The following is a 17,025-nucleotide window of genomic DNA, read 5'->3' as shown; positions in this document are numbered from 1 at the left end:
GATCATCTTTCTCCCGGGCTATTGCGGTCATCTCCTCACAGCCCTTCCTGATTCCACAGCTGATCTCCCACAGTCAGCCTTGTCTTCATCTAGCAACTGAAATCAGTAGATGACACTCTTCTCAAAACCTTCCAGCGGCATTGCTCTTTCACAGAATGAAGGGAGACGTCTCTAAAGGCCTTCCATAATCTCCTTCCCATGCCTCTGCCCTTCATTGGTCCGAACTCTTCCCCTGGTGCCCCTTGTTCCAGCCACAGTGGTGCCTGTGTTCTTCCTTGAATACCTCTAGCTTATTCCCCACCCAGGCATGTGCTGTTGTGGTTCTCTGTACCTCAAATAGACTTTCCCTAGAAACCTGAATTCCTCATCTCTCACTTTCTTCATGGCTTTGCCTATATGTAATTATAGAAAGGCTTTCACCAATACTGTATTAAAATAGACACCTTACCACTTCTATCTTATCCTGTTTATTTTTCCACATAGCACTTATATTTATGTGTCAATCTGTTTATTATCCATCTCCCTCCCTCCCCTGGGTTGAGACCCTTTTGAAGTTTATACAGACCTCCCTCCATGAGGAAATTTGTTTTGTTTAGAGCAGTAATCCCAGTGCCTAAAATATGTCTAGGACAAAATGGGAATCCAATAAATACTTGTTGAATGAATGAATTTGGACTACAAAAGTGACTTTAAAGACTTATTTTCTATCTTCCCTGAGATAAGTGTTCGTCCTTGGACATTGTAGCATTAGGTACAATTTTAATTTGACTCAGTATCTAATTGTACATTCAAACTAACTTGGAGACAGTGGAGATATAATATATTTAATGATGTTTTACGTTTACATTTTACATCATATTTATAGAAAGTTCTGAAAGAAAGTTCATCAGATTATCAGGAGGAATGTTGGTCAAGTTTTATAGGGAAATGAGTTGAGCAAACACTATTGGGTGTTTCTGCAAAAGAAAGAAAACTAAGTGTTCAACCAAGGTGTCAGCCTTATTCATAAAGGCAGAGGAGGCATCCATGCAGTTGGGAAAATTGGGAATTTGGATGGTGCAAGTTATTTAGCTCCTTTGTACCTCAGTTTTCTAGGATTAATAACATGTTATAAGTGTAAAAGTACATAGCATTTTGTCAGAAATTAATTTTACTTTTTAGATCAGATTTTATTTCAGCTTCTCAACATTAACCAGGAGAGACTGGTAGCTGAGCCTTGAACAAACCAATATGCTTGTGACCCAGATTTTGTGGGAGAGACGTGCTGTATTCCTTTACTAATCTCTTCCTTCCCCTCACTCTTGCGTCAGTAACCAAACCTGGAGGCAATCCAGATCAAAGTGTTCTGCAAAAGTGTAGAAAAACAATGGCTTTTAATAACAAAACAATAAAGTTTGCTCTTCTATGGTATAGAGTGTATGATATGCAGAAGGTAAGATAGAATTTCTCAGTCTTGAAGGATCTGGAAAGGAAGGAAAGGAGGGGAGAGAGAGTGTGGAAGGATGAAACAAGTCAATGTGTCTTAATCTCCTTTCTTTGGGCTTGGAGAGAACCTATGTTAGATAAGTTCCCGGATATATCCAGCATAGGAAGAGCTCTCTCCACATTCTCCCTCTGGAATTCTAGAAGGAACCTGTAACATCACAGGCAGCCCAATCTACTTAAAAGAGTGGGATGGTGTCATCAGGCTGGGAGAGGATCTGGTTGGCCTTCTCCAGCCTCCTGTGTGGGGTGCATGCTGACTGGAAGCCAGTGGGCTTGCCAGATGCCTGCATCCATCCTGCACTGGAGGCTGGATGGACCTCAGGACGTGGGGGTAGCTGCGGGCCTCTGGGCCCACAATCAGGAGAGCTGAAGGGAGTTCAAGCTACTCCAGGAGTGTTGCCCAGCCCAAAAGGAAGGACCATGAATGCACTAGCCACAGACTGAACACTTAATAGTCAACAGGTGACAGGAAGCATTGCCCTAGAATCCAGTAGATAACAACTAGTGTAGACCCAGGGACTAGCCCAAGGTCAGGACATTCTGCCACCTCCCAAAACAGCAAGGTCAAGTCTTCCACACACTCCTTCTCTGTTACCTCAACTTAGGGAAAAGCCAGGAGGAGAGAACACTTTACCCCAGCTAGAGACGAGGCCCTACAACAGCTGTTTATATAATCAGATTGGATTGCATTTAAACTGACCACTTAGTTTTACATGCTAACCAGGTAATGGGAGTTCTCCTAATTAATTATGAAAAATGAATTACATTTTCTCTTTATATCTGACTTCGGTTTTTTTTTTCTTTTAACATCCAGTTTGGGGCTATTATGAATAAAGCTGCTATGAACATTCATATTTAAGTGTTTGGGTGGACATGTTTTCTGTTGTTTTGTTGGGTTTTTTTTAACATCTTTATTGGAATATAATTGCTTTACAGTGGTGTGTTAGTTTCTGCTGTATAACAAAGGGAGTCAGGTATACGTATACATATATCCCCATATCCCCTCCCTCTTGTGTCTCCCTCCCACCCTCCCTATCCCACCCCTCTATGTGGTCACAAAGCACTGAGCTGATCTCCCTGTGCTATGCGGCTGCTTCCCACTAGGTACCTATTTTACATTTGGTAGTGTATATATGTACATGCCACTCTCTCACTTCGTTCCACCTTACCCTTCACACTCCCCATGTCCTCAAGTCGATTCTCTACATCTGTCTCTTTACTCGTGTCCTGCATTTAGGTTCTTCAGAAACATTTTGTTTTTTTTTTTTTTAGATTCCATACATATGTGTTAGCATATGGTATTGTTTTTCTCTTTCTGACTTACTTCACTCTGTATGACAGTCTCTAGGTCCATCCACCTCACTGCAAATAACTCAATTTTTTTCCTTTTTATGGCTAATATTCTACTGTATATATGTGTCACATCTTTATCCATTCATCTGTCGATGGACACTTAAGTTGCTTGATGTCCTGGCTATTGTAAATAGTGTTGCAATGAACACTGTGGTTCATGTCTCTTTTTGAATTATGGTTTTCCCAGGGTACATGCCCAGTAGCGGGATTGCTGGGTCATATAGTAGTTCTATTTCTAGTTTTTTAAGGAACCTCCATACTGTTCTCCATAGTGGCTGTATCAATTTACATTCCCACCAACAGTGCAAGAGGGTTCCCTTTTCTCCAAATCCTCTCCAGAATTTATTGTTTGCAGATTTTTTGATGATGGCCATTCTGACCGGTGTGAGGTGATACCTCATTGTAGTTTTGATTTGCATTTCTCTAATGATTAGTGATGATGAGCATCCTTTCATGTGTTTGTTGGCAGTCTGTATATCCTCTTTGGAGAAATGTCTATTTAGGTCTTCTGCCCATTTTTGGATTGGGTTGTTTGTTTCTTTGATATTGAGCTGCATGAGCTGCTTGTGAATTTTGGAGATTAATCCTTTGTCAGTTGCTTCATTTGCAAATATTTTCTCCCATACTGAGGGTTGTCTTTTCGTCTTGTTTACGGTTTCTTTTGCTGTGCAAAAGCTTTAAGTTTCATTAGGTCCCATTTGTTTATTTTTGTTTTTATTTCCATTTATCTAGGAGGTGGGTCAAAAAGCATCTTGCTGTGATTTACGTCATAGTGTATTCTGCCTCTGTTTTCCTCTGAGAGTTTTATAGTGTCTGGCCTTACATTTAGGTCTTTAATTCATTCTGAGTTTATTTTTGTGTATGGCATTAGGCAGTGTTCTAATTTCATTCCTATACATGAAGCTTCCCAGCTTTCCCAGCACCACTTATTGAAGAGGCTCTCTTTTCTCCATTGTATATCCTTGCCTCCTTTGTCATAGATTAGTTGACCATAGGTGCGTGGGTTTATCTCTGGGCTTTCTATCCTGTTCATTGATCTCTATTTCTGGTTTTGTGCCAGTACCATACTGTCTTGATTACTGTAGCTTTGTAATAAAATCTAAAGTCACACTGGGTTTTGAGCTCAGGCAGTACAATTTTCACAAGTTCTTCTTAATCATCATGCTGTAGAGATTTGTTGCTTTATTGAAGACAATCTGCTTTGCATCTTACATTTTGCAATAGAGTAAGTGGACTTTGGTACATTTTCACCCAAAACCACCTTCTGCTTTCAACAAGAGAAAGCCATATTTTAAAATACCCCACCTATAAGGTTTCAACAGATAACCATTTTAATTCATCATCTTGTAGATACTATATCACACAAAAGTGCTTTTGGTATGCGCATTTGAAATAGGATTTTGATTAAAATTTAACAAAGTTTTATCAGCAGGTTCTTTGCTTTAAAAAATCTGCTCATCAGGAGATATGGTAGATGTTGTTCCATTTATGTGAGTAGAGACCAAATTCCTTATAAAAAGAATTTGAATGTGCTTTTTTCCGTATGGTGCCAGCACCTATAATTCTATTTCTTTATTAAAGGTGATTTGACACAATGAGCAAAATTCAAAGCAGTTAGAGCATTAGAGCATAACTGATACATTTCCAAAATGAGAGCACATTTCTGAATGTCTGAGGGAGTTTGTATAAAAATGTGTTGTTCTATGAGAAGAAGAGGTAATAAAGCCCTTCTGGAACAAGAGTGTAATTTTCATGGGAAAAATATAATTTTTTTTCCTTAAGGAATTCTGAAAGTAAATTAATTGAAAAAATATTAAGGTCAATTGTCCATTTTATTTTTACAAGGCTTCCAATTTTCCCTTTATCATCGGAGTACTTGAGCATGTAAAAAAAAAAAGAAAATTACCACAAATTGGAGATTTATCAAAAGCTTACTATATTTTAGGCACTCTTCAAGACATTTTACATGCATTAAATGATTTAATCATCACAAAAGCCCAGGAGGTACCCATTTTATAGACAATGAAACTGAGGCACAGAGATTAAGGAATTTGCATAGACATGATCTAAGAGTCTATTGTCTGGCTCTATAGTTGTCCCACTCAACTGCTATGCTATTTTGTCTTAACAGCAGTTAAGAATATTCTCTTTCTGATATAGTTTCAAATTTCCACAATTCTCCCATACATTGAACATTATTTTGTCGAGAATAAACTCAGTTTTGCATGATTTTTATAGAAAATATAAAGCAGAGATATCTTGGATATTTTGTCTATGATTTCTCAAGAATATCCTGTGTTTGAAACCGTAAGTTTCCCCTACAGAGATGTAATTTGTTTTAATTAGGTCATCTAAATGTCAATTATTTATGTTGACTACAGCAATTCCTAATTTTGGGATTTCACAGGCCTTCACTCTTGCCTGGCACTCGGGGAATCTTCTCTGTTTTGCATAATCTTAATTATATTACTTTGTTGAAGAGATGCAAGAAAAATGATATTCTTCTAGAGTGACTTCTCAATTAAATCAAAGAGATCTGATAAGATTAAAGAAAATGCTGGCAAAGCACTGAGTGTTAAGAAGGAGGGAATATCCATGTTAAATGAGTTACCAGAAATAAAGTACAGAATTATATCAGGGAACAGTTCACTTAGCATAATTAGTAGTTTTTGTTACTAACATGCTAAATGATTTATTAGCTGTCAATGAGAAGTTGATGTGCTGTAATAATCATTCCAAAATACCCTTTCTTGATTATGCAGCAATTGTATTTCCCAAACTCTTTAATGCTATTTAGCCCTTACCATATTTTGGTAAAATAAATAAGAACAGGCATTGTAATTCCACTTTTAAAGGTAGAGACTGAATCACACAGATGCTAAGTAACCTAAGGGAAATCTCACAGTGATAATAGTGAGTCCAGTGTTTTTAAGCCTCTAAATTCCCAGCCACTGTTCTCTGTCTAAAACCGTGGTCTCTGCATAAAAATGCGTTCATGTTGAGGAGAAAATAGAGAAGAAATAGGGTAGGGAGAGAGAGAGAAAAAAACTAAAAATTGTATTATTTGTCTTATACAAACACTGGGGAATACAGTGTCTTTTACAAAAATAATGTTGGTTATAAAGGAGAGCATAAAATGGTTTAATTTCTAACACCCGACTTACTTTCTTTTCCTGAGCTCTGTGGGAATAAACCCTTACATTCTTCTTAAGCAATATTTCTTTAATCTTGTCGTGTAAAAAAGAGATTATAAATCACAAAAATGTGTGAGGTCCTGCTTGTGAAGATTTTTGCCTGTTATACCATTAAAATAATGTGAACTGTAAAAAGGATTACTCTAGTTTCTCCAGGTCAAGTACAGTTTGTTAGGAGCACAAAGGCCATGGAATACAGAAAAGTCGATCGGATTTATAAGTCAACGTCTGTGATGCTACCTGGTGCGGAAAAGAATTATGTAAGTGCTACATCTGCTCCTAGGAAGTTATCTGTGAATACTTCCTCATTTTTTCATGCCAGTGTGTGTGTTGTGCGAATCACAATGAAGTGAATCCCTGTTCTCTTCTCTAGCTCTGTTGTATTTGGGGTGAGTGCTTATATCACTCAACTGAGTGCTCTGGGCTAAAGAAGTCCACATATTCTAACTTCTTTCCAACATGTTTCCACAACATAGAGAAGATGTGATTGGTGTGAATTAGAATTAGACCTGACTTTTCTTAAATATTAGTGGAATGTGATTAAATGTAACATGATCATAGACATCAGATATTAATCTGATTTTAATCTCTGCTACGAGTATATGGTGGTAACTGTTATGAAACGAAAGAATGTCCCTGCAAAGAGAACTTATTAAGAAATCTATAAAGTTTTAAAATGTGTTTTGTAAAACTAAACTCAAATGCAGTTTCAGTAGTTAGGAAAACACTTAAGTGGCAAATTCCTCAATTTCCTTGCTTCCTAAAGAATGAGAAAGTGAAATGTATTCGTTTATTATTTTCTTAGCTTTATCTGTGTATTAAGTAGGAATTCTGGGTGGAGGTTGAGTAAAGTCTGATCAGATAGATGATCATGATGGTGTTCTCAGGATAGTGAGGATTTTCAGCTAGGTTTGGTATGAGGAAAATATTGTTTTCTTGATTTCTTGAATAAAATTCTATTTTAAATTTTTCTCACAAATTTGGTAACTTTTCAAAGGGTGTTTCCTAATCGATGTTTGTCTTCCAATCATTGAAGAAGGAGAGCACTCTTTCGGGTTCATAGAAATTTTGGCCTGACGTTACCCTTACGCTAATATTTCCAGGGGCTGCCAGATCTTCTTATTTTCCTTGAATAGCCTTCACAGTGCTGCAGACAATCATGAGAGAGGTTATTGGATATATCCTCATTCCAATCTTATTTCCTTTCTTTCTCCATAGCTGTATATAAGAAAACAACATAGGACTCGGGTATTGGAAACAATGTATTTTTGGACAAGTCCACAGCACTGTCTTACAAAGATTTTAAGCATCATCAAAAATTAAGCATATGGAAGTTGTTGTACATGGATGGTGACTTTGGTGCATACATAATAAAATTCATATGTTTAAAAATAGACACCTTTGTGGTTCCGGAGCCATCTGTGAGCTTATGGTAAAGCCTGTTGAATCTTGTAGTTCAGGAAAACTATTCCCAGGCTAAGATTTCCATAAGAAATCCAGATCAGTGAGCCGTTAGTGAACTTTCCTTCTTGGGTGGTCCTCAGCCAGTGATGCACTGGAGACATAGACCAATGTCTATGTAACACATAGACCAATGAAGAAAAGCAGTGCATCCTTCTAGAGGGAGAGGGGATATGACATCACACTCTAGGCCAAAAGGGATGTCTATACATTAAGGAAATATGTCTTCTGTTTTTCCAAAGATTGTAGACTCTCAGAGTTGGAAGATACTTTAAATATCTCCTAGTTCTGTTATATAGAGAGTGGTCTCTAGACCAGGCTTTATATATAGTTCTGAAAGGATGCAAAGACCTATCTCAGCAAAGCCAGCTATGATGAATAGGTAGCTGCATACACTGGACTTAAAGCACCCACTATTCTTTGTATTTTGTGAAAATGGAAGTAATTTAGAAATTTTTAAAATTCCTTATTTTGTGTTCAGTACAAAAATGCCCCATGGAGCCTTACTTGTGCATAAATAAATAGATTTTGTATGTATATATACACACAAATAATATAGAGGGTTACCCTTGCCCTCAACATGACCTCATAAGACTTCCACTTAAGAGATAATCTAATAAAATTCCCAGATATCCAGGCTTGTAAACTTCTCCTAAGTAAAAGTCTGATGAAAAAACAATCTCTGTTTTGTGTGTTTGTTAGTTTTTACTTCTCTTAATTAATTACTTTTGATCACCACATGGCTTTGATGAAATGAATTCATTTTGATTTATGTTTCACTACTTTCTCATCTGTACAAAACTTGTCAGAACACAGTACACACTAGTACACAGAGAGTGACTGCACAAAAGTTCTAAATTGTTAGTTAATTCTTAATTTGTAGGTTTCCAAAAAAGTGAGAAAATTCAAAGCAATGGAAACACACAGCATGGAATCATAGTGAAATGCAGTGTATAAATTGGAAACAGTAAGAATAGTTATAAGGTAAACTTTTACTCATATTAACATAATTCAGTGGGCTATATTCAGCTTGTATTCTTTAATGTATTTATTTTGTCTTGAGAGGGTAGAAACCAAACTTACTGAGTCTGATGGGCCTGACATTAAGATATTACATATGGCTGTTTAGGATTTGGGGTTACAGAATCATGCTCTTATTCTTAATATATTTATTCAAAAAATATTTTCCCTTAAAAAATAAATCAACACATTAGCACTTAGGTGTCGGCTATAAAATTATTTGTGTCTAAATCATTGTATAAAAATTACAAAGCATAAACATGCAAAACAAAAAACCAAGAAAATTTCTCAAATGCATACCACCCAGAAGTACTACTGTCAGCCTTTTTGTGCATATCTTTCATTAGTATCTATCTCTATCACTTTTTTATGAAGTGGGACTAATATAATACATGATGCTCAATGCTCTTTCCTAACAACAATATATCATGAAAAATCATGTCACTGAATATAGCTCAACATCATCAGTTTAATGTCAATCTCGTCATTGACTTTAAGTATATATCATAATTTCTGTAACTAATATTCTATTGTTGGACACTTAGGCTGTTTTCAGGATTTGTTTTCTGTCTTGGTAATGTGCCTGTTGCTAGCTGTACCTTGTTTTGTTTTGATAATGTGCATACCTAGACACATAATCAAATAATTCCTCAATGTAAGATTCCTGAAAGTGGGATTGTGAAAGGAGATGTAAAAAATGAATGAGGTGAACCATTGTCAGGCTTTTGATGCAACTGTCAAACTATATTTGAGGCAGATTAAATCAATTTATATTCCCACAAGCAGCTTGTGTTCCAGAAATAATGGACTGCCAGGCAAGAATGAACCCATTCCCTTAATAAATATTTTTAAAAATCCTGGATAATATATAGTACATATCATTTGTGGATTATCTAGTAAGAAATGAAGGGATATCTCTGAGTGTCAAAATCCAAGCTGGAGCTGAAATACTAGTAAATGAAAAGATGGCCAGGAGCTGTAAGAAGGTATCTGACCAAGAATGACTCTTTGTCTTGTTTATTTGTCTTTATGTTTGTTACTATTGAAGCACAAGGTACATAGAATAAAATACATAACTTGACTTGTAGGTATGGGTGAGTTTCGCAAAGCTGACATATTTGTGTACTGTCTGTCCAGATCAAGTTATATTACCAGCACTCCAGAGTGTGCGCTCTTCTAGTTTTTATTTCTTTTCAAATGGCGAATATCTTAATCACCATACTTATTTTTATTACTGCATACATACTTTTGCCCATTTCTCAACTTGAAATAAATGGAATATATAGTATGCATATAGTATATAAGTGTCTATTTTCTTGTAAAATTTATGCATATTTTTGAATATATAAGTTGTGATTTTTTATCACTCTTGGGTGAATAAACCACAATTAATTTACCGTTAATCAAAATTTGAGATGCTTACAGTTTGGAAATACTACCAATAATGCTGAAGTTCTTATACATGTCTTTTGCTTAACACATACTGAACTTTGCCCACTCCCAGGTTTCTTCTAGAAGTTTTATTATTTTAGTTTTCATATTTAAATCTAGAATCCATCAGTAATTGATTTTTATAAATGCTATGAAGTAGGAGTAAGATTCAGTGTTTTTCTGTATAGATAATAAGAGATTTCTGGTTTCAGTCATGATGAAATATCAAATATGGGAATTATATTGGCGATAATAAACGCTAAAACTGAACATACAAGAAGTATCTGTTTTCAGATATTAGGCAATAGATAGCTCAGAGCTCTGATCCTTGAAAGTGAGAAACACAAGATGAACTCTGCGAGGGGCACTTTCAAGCTGTGGTGGAGAGAAGCTGAACCCAGCCGGCAGTGATCACGCTGAGGAGGCTGAAATGTAAGGGGCAGTGTGCCAGCCTGAAGGCGGGTGTTCAAAGGAGGAACATTTTCTTGAGCCTTTGGCTACACTAGGCTAAACATATACAGACTGAGATTTTATCAACTGAGGCTTCTGGGAGCCATGATCTTTTTGCAATAGACACATCAAAGATCACTGATCACAGATCACCAGAACAAATGTAATAATAATGAAAAAGTTTGAAATATTGTGAGAAGTACTAAAATGTGACACAGAGACTCCAAGTGAGGAAATGCTGTGGGAAAAATAGTGCTGATAGAATCGCTCAACGCAGGACTGCCACAAATCTTCAGTTTGTAAAAACGCAGTATTTGTGAAGTGCAATAAAGTGAAGCATAATAAAGCGAATTATGCTGTATCCTTGTGCAACTGATTTATAGTTTGAACCCTTTAGAGAATGAAGAAATAGGACAGGGAATGGAAGAATGAAGTGAGGACAGTCTTCAGGTGAAATCCAGCATGAGCATAATCATTTGGGAAGCTCTGGTACATAAATGAAAAAAACCCAGAATGTATCAATCCCCTCACACATACCTTGAGGCAAGAGACTGGAGTTTTAGTAGGACTTCTGTACCTTCTTACAGCAATCAGGTGTTGGCTATGACCTCCCTTGGCAGGTGGGGTGGGGGTATCACTTCCAGGCACTTCTGGAGGGGTGATAATCCTCAGAGAAGTTTGCAGGTGTGAGCAGGGGCGCTCTTAGCAGCTGGATAACAGTCACATCAACCTGGTTAAAGGAATTCAAGTGTGTATGGGCAAATCATCAATAGTAACTTCTATAGTCTCAACCTTGAATTACTCATATGCAGTCACTTCTTACATTCAGTCTACTACAACCTGTTGCAGCTTCTCCAAGATTCTTGTTGGTTACAATTTCTAGGAATCCTTAAAAGAGCAGTGTTAATAGGATAAGTAACAATATCTATTGTTGCATTTGGTCCCAAGGCCATAACTGATACACATCATGTCCCGTTGTTCACATCCATTTTATTTTATTTTTTATTTATTCTTTTAAAAGATTTTTTGATGTGGACCATTTTTAAAGTCTTTATTCAATTTGTTACAATATTGCTTCTGTTTTTTTTATGTTTTGGTTTTTTGTCTGTGAGGCATGTGAGATCTTAGCTCCCCGACCAGGGATTGAGCCTGTGCCCTCTGCATTGGAAGGCGAAGTCTTAACCACTGGACCATCAGGGAAGTCCCCACATCCATTTTTAGATTCCCCTTACTCTCAGCTACATCAGCTGGTCTGCGTGGCTTACCTGGGATAATCCACTTGGGCATCTCAGTGGAACTTCCAAACACTGTACAAGTAAAATTTTTGAAAAGTTAAAAACATGTCTATCATTCAAATGTGAAGTAAGCACATATTAAAGATTTATGTTATGCACTAATGGTAAAAATGCTAAAGCTGACTTTATTTCAATACTTAATCATCATCTTCCTTTTAGTTTACAAACCCTCCATTCCTATCTATCTAATATGCTGTTAAATCCATCCATTTAAGTATTAGTTTCAGTTCATTACTTTTCAGGTTTGTTTATTTTCTTCTTTCATACATTCTAATTATCTGGAAAAATTCTCCATATTTTTGTATATTATCTTGTTCATAATTATTTTAAACTTCCTCTATGATGAATAAAATATCTAGATGATCTATGGGTATGTTTTAAAGCCTATGTCTTTTTCTCTTGGGTCTCAGTAATTTTCTCCTATTTCCTAGCACACATGGCCGCTTTTTAGTGAATGCTGGCCAATGAGCATGAAACATTGGAGAGGCTCCGGATGATGTCGTATTTCTTCAGAGATAGTTCAATCTTCTTCTGGAAAGCCAACAGAATATGAGTCTATCACCTGAATCTGCCCATTTCAGACGTTTCAACTGAAAGCTTGAAATATTTATGAAGGTCACTCATTTTTGATGGGCCTGGTATTCAAATGTTGGTTTCTCCAGCTCTATAAAACTATAAAAATATTCTGCCTGGATTTTTAGTTTCTTAGCAGCTACTTTTATATTAAGAAAGAAAAAAATAGAATATCTTTGAATTTTGTAGCATCATAGGAAAGAAATAGAGTTTGAAAGGTGGGATTAAGATGGCAGAAGACCCTGAGCTCACCTCCTCCCACAAACACATCAAAACTGCAGCTACATATATCCTCTTTCTTGTTCCTATTTGTCATAGATATTTGTCATCCATTTGGTCAGCTAGTATCCTTCTTATTAGAAATCTTAGGGGGAGGCAGAGACCACCTGCTTCTACTCCACACTTACCAGACGGATACAGCAAGATCAGGAAGAAAACCATAATTTGAAAATATATATGCACCCCATTGCAGCATTATTCACAATAGCCAAGACATGGAAACAACCTAAATGTCCATTGACAGATAAATGGATAAAGGAAATGTGGTACATATATGCACTGGAATATTACTCAGCCATAAAAAAGAACAAAATAATGCCATTTGCAGCAACATGGTTGCTACTAGAGATTATCATAATAAGTGAAGTCAGACAGAGAAAGACAAATATCATATTATATCACTTATATGTGGAATCTAAAAAATAATACACAAGAATTTATTTACCAAACAGAAACCAACTCACAGACTTAGAAAACAAACTTATGGTTACCAAAGGGGAAAGGTGGTGGGGAGGGATAAATTAGGAGGTTAGGATTAACATATACACACTACTATATATAAAATAGATAATCAACAAGGACCTATCATGTAGCACAGGGAAATATACTCAATATTCTGTAATAACCTATATGGAAAAGAATCTGAAAAAGAACAGATATATGCATATGCATAACTAAATCACTTTGCTATACACCTGAAACTTAACACAACATTGTAAATCAACTATACCCAATACAAAATACAAAGTAAAAAAAAAAAAAAGAAATGTCAGCTAAATGGTTGGGTAGGAAGAAACAAAACCCTCCTTATATATAAATGTTATGATAGTCTAGACAGAAAATCTATAGACAATCATTTGAATTAATGAAGTTTAGAAACTTTGCTGGAAACAAATTAGTATACAAAAAATTAATACTTTTTCTATACCCAGAAATAGTAAATTGAAATTGGAATTTTAATAAATATGTCATTTACAATAGCAATAAAAACAATTAAGTACAAAAGAATAAATCTAATAAATGTTGTTTAAAAACTTTAAAACATAACATTATTGTAGGGCTTAACAGAAGATCTAGAAAAAGAGGAGATAGTTCCTGTTCATATTTAAGCAGAATAAATATTTTAAAGATCACAAGTCTCAAACAAATCTATATATTCAACACAATTTCATTTAAAATGCTGAATGTGAATTTTTTGAAAAAAAATCTAAACGCAAAAAACACTCTAATACTCACATGACAGAGTAAAGGGCCAAGAGATGACTGTAAAACAAAATTAAATAGTTTTGGTGATTGCATCCAAAGACTTGTGCTTATCCTTGTATTTGTTAGGCATGTAATGACATACCATTAAGAATAAAAGTTGCTGCAGGCTTTTGATTATCTTTTTCGGATTAAAGAAATTCCATTCTATTCCTAGTTTGCCATTTCTTAATCATAAAAGTGTGTTGAATTTTTATCATAATGTTGGGCATCTATAGAGATGATTATAAGATTTTAACTTTCTCCTTTGTTAACATGGTGAATAAGTTTCATGTCATTAACATTTCTTGCATCCCTTTGATAAATTCTGCCTTCTTGTAATTTTAAAAATGATTGATAGATGCAGTTTACTAATTTTGTTATAGGATTTTTTCAGCTACTTTGGGAAGTGAGATTTGCCTACACGTTTCTTTCTAGTATGGAATTCACATAGACTTCGGGGGAACTTCTTTTTCAGCTCTCTGGAATGGTGCTTATCAAGCAGGGATGGATGCTTTGGTTCTTCAAAGACTGGCAGACTTCATCTATAACCTTTTGGATCTGATTTATTACTATTGTTTTGTGAGTAGATTTCAAGCTACTGATTCTATTTCTTTAAAAGTTTTAGATTTCTTTAATGGTTTATGGTTTTAGATGATTCCACAACTCTAAGACTTTAATTCCAACGTAACTCTTGGCAACTACTTCACTAATACCATTTTTACCTTCTCCAGCTTCTGAATCAATCCCACTGTACCCTCTGGAAGTCAGTCAGTAATTAGCAAAATCTCCTAAATCTTCAACTAATTCTCTGAACATTCCTTCACATTCTTGTTCTAACTAATACCTGACTGGCCCCTGTTCAACGCTCTCAAGTCCTTCTAATACCTTCTCCGCAATCTCAGATCCTAAAGTCACCCATTCTTCTCTCTGGAAGGCGCCATCACTAATTTGTACTTCAACTCTTTTTTCCTGGCTGGCCCCTGGAGTACTACCTCTTGTGCAGCCCTCTCAAATGATATTTCCTATACTCCTCATACTGCTGTGCTAGGGATGATAGAGGCATATTTCTCAGTCCTTACTGCTGCTTCTGGAACATTCTCCCTACCCTTAGTATCACTAAAATTTTAGAAATCTCATATCCTCATTATATACTGCACACTTTCTGAGATGTATCAGGATGAGTGGGGTGCAGTCTTCTCCAGGTCCAGGTAATTAAGGTGTTCATTATCTGTAGAGAATTTAAAAACTATAATAAAACCCAAAAAAATGCCAGTATGTTTTTTATTACCACCATGTTCCTGGAATTCTAAATAATATTTAAACCCTTGGGTACATCATTGCATCATTCTTTCTTGCTGTAAGTATCAACCAACTCCTAAGCTGCTCCTTTTACTTATTTGAAGATTTTAGCTCCTGGCTCACTGTCAGTTTCTCCAATGTGACCTCTTGCATTCATTTTTCAAGATTCCATCATTCAAGTGAATAATCTTTCAATACAGACTTCTCAATTTGACCTCTACTTCAGTGATCACTCCCACCCCACTTTCACCATCTAATTCCATGGATGGATGGCTACACTAGTCCTTTTCATTACTAGCAAAGGCAACATTTCCATAATCTTAATTTCAAGCATCCCACTCTCTCATAACTATGTCCTGTTTCCAATTCCTTATAACAATTTTATCTAATCATATGACTTTTGAACTGTCCTTCATATTGCCCTCCTTCCCCAACTTTAAATTCCTAGCCCATCTTTCTTCAATATAGGGTGTACAGAGGAGATAATTTTTAGAGGAGCAACCCTCAACCAAGAGGGTATGGGATGTCCCCTCTTCCATGTCCCTCAGTGGGGCAGTTCTGATGTCCATTTTCTGTGGATCTTTAAATGGCCCCTAGAGAGACTGAGCTCCCAAACTGGAAACTGGCTTAATGACATACACTTCATTGATTGATTGATTTTAACCTTCCTTGTTTCATGTTTTTTAATTCCTCACTTCTGCTTCCTAGGATTCCCTAACAACTAAACTACCTACAAGAAATTCTTGTCTCTGTCTCTATCTTTGGGGAACCCAAATTAACCATCTACAAATGAACAGTATGTACTGCTAGCTAAGGTCAACCCCTCCACTTGGGTACTACCCAGGCACATTGCTTCAGTGATTCTCCCTTATTTGCTTCATGATTCTCCCTCTTCTCTACTAATAGATACTTCCATTTTTCTTTCTAGCTATTCCTGAGGTCTTTCCTTCTCATAGAGTCACACTTAGGGAGAGGGTTTTTTTTTTAAAAAAAAACAAAAACATTTTTCTTGAATTCTCTCTCTCTCTTCTTTCTTAAGTATAATTTAATCAATTTTAGCTGCTTCTCTTCTCCATACTTCAGCTCTATCTCCTATCCCCCAAAACAAGTGCTCATGTGAAGGTCACTTGTGACTTCCTTGTTGCTAAATTCAGGGGTCAATTCTCAGTCTTCATTTCCTTGATTTACTCAGAGGGCATGTATTTAATCATCACCTGTTTTTCTTCAGTCTCCACTTCAGCAGGGTTCTGGTGCTACTCAATTTTATCCTTCTGAAGTTGGCAGCTTGGACCATTCTTCCCGTTCTCGAGAATGAAGAGTCAGTCGAGTTTGCAGCGTGGGGATTGGGAACAGCTAAAAAGAAACATTTCTTCCAATGTATATTCTCACTGCTTCCTCTAGCCACCCGTGGCTTTGACTTTGAGTCTTCCTCTTCCACCAACCTCTCAAACCTCTATATTTCTACTAATTTATGGAACGTTTATGGCAGAATTTCCCTAGGGATTTTTTTATATATAAAATTTGTTGTTATTGTGTTGTTAATTATTATGATCTGTGTTTCTCTCTGGTTTCTATAGTTCCCTCAGATTTGAATTCGAGGAAGGAGTAGCAGCCCGAACCGATTGTCAATCTTAACGGAACCTGTGAAAGAAAGGGTTAACTGAGCAGGTTTGGGCGGCTCCTACTCTACACATTTCAAAGAAAAGCCTGTCTTCAGGAAGACTGACTGACCCTTGACCTGCTCCTGGGGATATAATCTCTGAGCCCTTGGAATATCCTTCCAAATAAAAGTGTTTTCGCATGCCTCAGGCTTTGGGTCATAATGCATCTGTTTTAGAAGATAGTTTATGCTAACAAAGGGACTTTGGTGAATGCTTATTTTTATATACCTGAGGCTCTGGGCCATGCTGTGTCAGTTTGACGTCTGGGGGGATGGGAGA

General features: G+C 36.3%; 1 long non-coding RNA gene across 1 annotated transcript; it reads left to right on the top strand.

The window, feature by feature from the left end:
* Positions 1-12,182: 12,182 nt before the first annotated feature.
* On the top strand, positions 12,183-16,806 carry LOC132530411 (uncharacterized). Its single transcript, XR_009543794.1, has 3 exons — positions 12,183-12,304; positions 14,262-14,365; positions 16,663-16,806. It is a non-coding gene; the product is annotated as an uncharacterized LOC132530411 (long non-coding RNA).
* The last annotated feature ends 219 nt before the right edge of the window (positions 16,807-17,025 follow it).

Source organism: Lagenorhynchus albirostris, chromosome 12 (genome assembly GCF_949774975.1).
Source record: "Lagenorhynchus albirostris chromosome 12, mLagAlb1.1, whole genome shotgun sequence".
Taxonomy (NCBI): Eukaryota; Metazoa; Chordata; class Mammalia; order Artiodactyla; family Delphinidae; genus Lagenorhynchus; species Lagenorhynchus albirostris.
Note: the sequence above shows the minus strand (reverse complement) of the source record. Positions and strands in the feature narration are given on the sequence as shown.